We start from the raw sequence: 6,378 nt of genomic DNA on the forward strand, positions 1-6,378 counted from the left end.
TCATCTGAAGTCTTCTTCTCTCAACTCGTCAAAGTCATTCTCCATCCAGCTTTGTTCCATTGCTGGTGAGGAACTGCATTCCTTTGGAGGAGGAGAGTTGCTCTGCTTTTTAGAGTTTCCAGTTTTTCTGCTGTTTCCTCCCGATCTTTGTAGTTGTTTCTACTTTTGGTCTTTGATGATGGTGATGTACAGATGGGTTTTTGGTGTGGATGTCCTTTCTGTTTGTTAGTTTTCTTTCTACCAGACAGGACCCTCAGCTGCAGGTCTGTTGGAGTTTGCTAGAGGTCCACTCCAGAACCTGTTTGGCTGGGTGTCAGCTGTGGTGGCTGCAGAAGAGTGGATTTTCTTGAACTGCAAATTCAGCTGTCTGATTGTTCCTCTGGAAGTTTTGTCTCAGAGGAGTACCTGGCCAAGTGAGGTGTCAGTCTGTCCCTACTGGGGGGTGCCTCCCAGTTAGGCTGCTCGGGGGTCAGGGTCCCACTTTAGGAAGCAGTCTGCCCGTTCTCAGATCTCCAGCTGCATGCTCGGAGAACCACTACTCTCTTCAAAGCTGTCAGACAGGGACAGTTAAGTCTACAGAGGTTACTGCTGACTTTTTGTTTGTGTCCTGCCCCCAGAGGTGGAGTCTACAGAGGCAGGCAGGCCTGCTTGAGCTGTGGTGGGCTCTACCCAGTTTGAGGTTCCTGGCTGCTTTGTTTACTTAAGCAAGCCTGGGCAATGGCGGGCGCCCCTCCCCCAGCCTCGCTGCCACCTTGCAGTTTGAGCTCAGACTGCTGTGCTAGCAATCAGTGAGACTCCGTGGGTGTCGGACCCTCCGAGCCAGGTGTGGGACACAATCTGCTGGTGTGCCATTTTCCAAGCCCGTTGGAAAAGTGCAGTATTAGGGTGGGAGTGACCTGATTTTCCAGGTGCCATCTGTCACCCCTTTCTTTGACTAGGAAAGGGAACTCCCTGACCCCTTGCGCTTCCCGAGTGAGGCAATGCCTCGCCCTGCTTTCGCTCACGCACGAGGCACTGAACCGACTGTCTTGTACCTGCTGTTTGGCACTCCCTAGTGAGATGAACCCAGTACCTCAGATGTAAATGCAGAAAACACCCGTCTTCTGCATTGCTCACGCTGGGAGCTGTAGACCGGAGCTATTCCTATTCGGTCATCTTGGCTCCACCTCGCTGCAAGTATTTTTCCAATTTTTGTATTTTTAGTAGAGATGAGATTTTACTATGTTGGCCAGGCTGGTCTCGATCTTCTGACCTTGTGATCTGCCCACCTCAGCCTCCCAACTTGCTGGATTACAGGCATGAGCCACTGTACCCGGTCCATTGGTAATTTTTGAGCATAGAGTTCCATGATTAAATTTATGCTTTAAAGGAATAAATGTATTGTTCTGTATTGAAAATATACTTTATTGAGAAAAATATTATATATATATTTGTATGCACATAACTAGAGATTGAGGTAATTTTCTACTCAACAGCACTATTTCAAAGTTTAACTTGCTGTTGTACTAAAATAAGAAACTGATAAATTCTCTAAGGTTCAGGTTTGTCATCTATAAAAAAGGAAACTAATATTAGATTAACTATGTTCAATGTCGTATTTCTTTATATATGTATATTATTATCTCAGAATTTAAAATGTTTTCATAAATATAACATTAGCAATTCTGATATTTAAAATGTTTGAATCAGTGACGAAATTAATATAATTCTAAATTACCTCTTGCGGAATATAATAGCTTTAATTTTATTATTTGGGAAAATTAGAAAATGGGTGTTCTGAGAATTCATGATAACTCATATTTCATTCACTTCTTAATGTTCTAGAGGTTATGAATAAATAATCATGAATCTTCATATATAAAAATAAAAATAATTTTGTAATTGGCTCAATTCCTTCAATTCACAATAAAGTCAAACCATTTTTGTCAATGAAGCGAAGTGGGAATATTTGTCTTAGTTTTACTGTAATGTATAATGGTAGATTTGGTGGGGGAGGTTGATTTAAGAGACAGGAGCAGTTGAGGTAATAGGGTTAATGGTGATTTAGGAATATATTTAGATGGGGGACTAAACACTGTACTAAATTAAATGAAGAATAAATCCACATGTATTTTGTATAAATCACCAGTGTGGGATATTTTATAGTATTGGCAGTGGCGTATAACATCATAGCATTCTAGACTGGTGAAAATTAATAGTCGTTGTTAGACGAAGGTGACAAATTATGTAGTCAGTCTCATTGACCCAGAAGAATAGTATAACAATCAAATATTTTTATGGACTTTATAATATAGTTAACATAAGAGGTAATTTACTGCAATTTTTCAGAAACTTCCGTTGTCTGACGTAAAAAAGTTTGAACTGCCAATATGCAAAGAGAAACTGTATAGACATTATATATGATACAAAAGAATTGTGCATTATTTGAGAAATTCTACATGGCGTTTCACACACAAATTCCTAAACATCCAACAGATGTCAAAATGATTTCTCATAGTTATTGGGGAAGTAATAGCAAAACATAATAAATATGAGTATAGTTTTACCAGACGATTTATCTAACTAGTAAATATTTATTTCATACACAATGAAGGAAAGAAATGATAAGATTGAGTATTGGTTACTTTTCAATTTTATTCATAATAGCTTTACAATGGAATTTAAACCTCTTTAAAAAATTCTCCAGGCATTTTAGACTATATTATACTACTGGGAAATTTCAGCAGTGTAAACATCTGGCAGTTAGAATATACAGGCAGATAGAGCATCAATTTTAATTGGTTTCTCAATGAACATCTTCTCAAGTAAATATTGAGATACTGAGATAAATTTAAACCATGTTGATTAGGAAAAATCCTCAGGAAATTCTGACATTAAATCACTTGTAATTATGTAAAAACAAAGAAACAGAAATTAACTTAATTCCTAAATATACATCAGTACGTCAGATACAGTGGATCATTAATACTTTGATATTTAACATTCACATAATGTTTGCAAATGTCTATAAAGCTATGTGACAGCTTGATACATAGTGCTGTCACTGTCTTTCTCCCTCTGTCTCTCATTTTCACCTAAATATTAAATCATCTGCATAACTAGACTTTCAGTTATTTTATTTTTTTTATAGAAATTAGGTCTTGCTCTGTCACCCTGGCTGGAGTGTAGCGGTGTGATCATAGCTCACTTTAACCTTGAACTCCTGTGCTTAAGTGTCATTCTGCTTTGGGCTTCCAAAGTGCTGAGATTACAACCATGAACCACCATGCCTGCCCAGAGAGACTAGAATTTTGTGTAGAAGTAATTTACTTATTATGACGACTTAGTTAACATATAATATCCAACTAATCAAATCAATCATGTCCTTAAAATCCTTTCCATGATATGATATAAAAGAAAATAACTTTATCTATAAAATATACCCCCAAAAAAGAATCTATATTAGTTTTCTTGGGTTGCCATAACAAAATACCATCAACAGAGTGTCTTAAATAGCAAAAATGTATCTTCTCACAGATGTGAAGATTAGAAGTCAAAGATCATAGTGACATTAAGGTTGGTCTCTGGTGAGTCTTCTCTCCTCTCTTCAGCTAGTAGATGGCAACTTCTCCTTATGTTTATACACAGCCTCTACTCTGTGGGTGTGTGGAGAGAAATCTCTGGGGTTTTCCTCTTTTTATAAGGACACTGTCCCTATTGAATTAGTGCCCTATCCTTATGATCTCAGTTAACCTTAATGTCCTCCTTAAAAGCACCTTTCTCCAAATACAGTCACATTAAGGGTTTGGGCTTTAACCAATGAATTTAAGGAAGACAAAATTATGTCCATAACAGAACCCAACATTCAGCTGTGATTAAAAAAAAAAAAAAGTCACAGAAAAATAAAAAAACAAAAAAAAAGTCATGTGTCATTGTGAAAAGTGACCATTTTTATTAAATGAGCTATAATTGTTATAATAAAAACATAAAGCAATTTTGTTTTCCTAATCTCCCATAGCTTCTTCAAATCCTCTTTTCAATGTTATTTGTTCCCCACTGTGTAAAACGCAGGCACATTACAAAGCTTTCTCAATAATACACTATTTTAGTCAAAAGAACAGTCTCATTTAAGAAAGTAAGGTATCTAGCTTAAGCAATAAAAATAATCACGTTTCTGAATTTTTTTAAGGTTAAAGCTTTGACCCTGTTACAGTTCACCATTATTTCAGGTTTAAAAATCTGCACTGGGCTGTTGGGATTCTCTTTTTCTCTATCTAGTCTATTTTCTTTCATAAAACTCTAAGAAATGCATATTTCCAATAAGATTTCTAAAACTCATCTCAATTCGTTTAAGGTGAACAGAAGTCCTCCCCCAAATTCCAGTGTCCCCTTTCCATCATCTCAGAACCTACCCCTTTTGACAATCATTAATTTTAATAATATATTGTCTTTAGTTTCCTTCTTATTGACTACTCCGACTGCTGACATGGCTTAGAGGTGATGATCATTAATGTTGGAAGAAATCTTAGTATTTCAGAATATCTCATTTAGCCTTGGAACTTACTTAAAGACGTAGTGGTATCTGACCCCAATATATTTTTCTTGGCCCTTATGACACGTTTTATCCTAGTGATACATGTACATTTTTGATAAATTTACATGTGAAATAATAATTATTTTTTCTTATGAGCTATGTACGTTGGAGATGGCATGTTAGGGTGCAAAAGTTACTCTGAAATTTGTTTTATGTGCTAATCTGAGGCTTACTAATTTAGAAATTGGCAAAGTATTCATATGCCTTCCAGAAAATTTCAAGTGTCTACTGTAATGCAATTTACTTTTTCTGTATAGAAAAATATTAGAATGTATGGTGAAGTTAAGGAACTTTAATTCCATCATCCTTATAACAAACAGCAATACCCTCAATTTAGAAAAACACTAGATGTTGGAACCTAATCAGTATCACCCAAGGTACATTTATTTTTCTACCTGTGAAGCTTTCTGGACCTAAATAAGCAAAAACCATAATGTAGCATATGGATTGCAAAAAGATAAAATTCTTCATCTAGTTCTGAGTCCACCAACCTTCTAATGCAATTTTGCATTTCCTCTCATTAAGAGACAAAATCTGTTTTTCCAATTCTTGAATTTGGGCTGACCTTGTAACTTACTTTTGCCAATATAATTTAAAGAACTTTATTATATTCTCATTCTGAATTTACCCCGTAAGAACATTTGCTCGTTTCTTCCCTTTTTGGGAAACTTGTTACAACTAGCTTATGCTATACTGATGAATGATGAAAGAAGTGCTGCCCCGTAATTGCTGTTGCCATAGTAAACACACAGCCTACTACCGAACAGGTGGTAAGACCATCGACCATCCTATACTTGCCAGCACCAACTGACCAGTCAGCTGATTACAGAATTATGAGAAAGGTCAGTTGAAATCAATACAAATAAGAAGAACCATGTAGCTGACCAATAAGCTTTAAGATGAGATTTATTATGAAGCAACAGCTAAGTGATACACATATCTGAACACTGGTTAAAACATTTGTTTGTACACACACAAGCATACACAGAGAAAAGGAGTAATTATATTTACATAGACATTAATTTGCTTTTGCAAATTTCTAAACAGGACTCAATAAAATAAATATCAACCAATAATTTTGACCACTTTTTAAATAGGCATAATTTTATATCTTATCTATATAGAGCAATAATATATGCTAATTGTTTGTTTCTTAGCAATCTGAGAGTCTATGTAGAACAGACATTTTTCAGTCCAAATGTCTAACACATAGTAAATCCTCACAATCTGTTTCTTTTAAAATAGATTTCATAGTTGGTGAACAATAATAAAGTTTCAATTAAGTGATAGATATGGGTGGAGCTGATAAATTTTAAGAAGGGAGGTGGAGAGATAGAGAGAAAAAAAGCAGCAATTATTGCACATTTAAAGTCAAGCCATTAGTACTTTTCACGTAGGGGAAAGACTGGAAATGTACTAGGATTGTTCGGGTTGTCCCAGTGCCAGAGGCAGGCTGAAGCATGTTATCAGGCAGGTGTTCACTGTTGTCATTTTATATAGGCAGGGGCCAGAGATACCAGACTTCTTGTAATACCTAGAATAATTCTATACAATAAAAATTGGGTCACCTATAATCCCAATAATACTTACACTGAAAAATCCTGAGCAGAAATTGGCTAAAATCCAAGATATATGTACATAAATATATTACATTTATTTTTGAATGGCTTTAATTGGACTTTTGGCTATTCATATGACACATAGAATTCAAAGAATCACATATGAACCTTCTTTTAGGTCTCTTAATAAAAAAGTTTTCATATGAAGAAGGCCCCCATGGAATATTACATCATCATCTTTGCTTT

This window comes from Hylobates moloch, unplaced genomic scaffold (assembly GCF_009828535.3).
Source record: "Hylobates moloch isolate HMO894 unplaced genomic scaffold, HMol_V3 SCAFFOLD_10, whole genome shotgun sequence".
Taxonomy (NCBI): Eukaryota; Metazoa; Chordata; class Mammalia; order Primates; family Hylobatidae; genus Hylobates; species Hylobates moloch.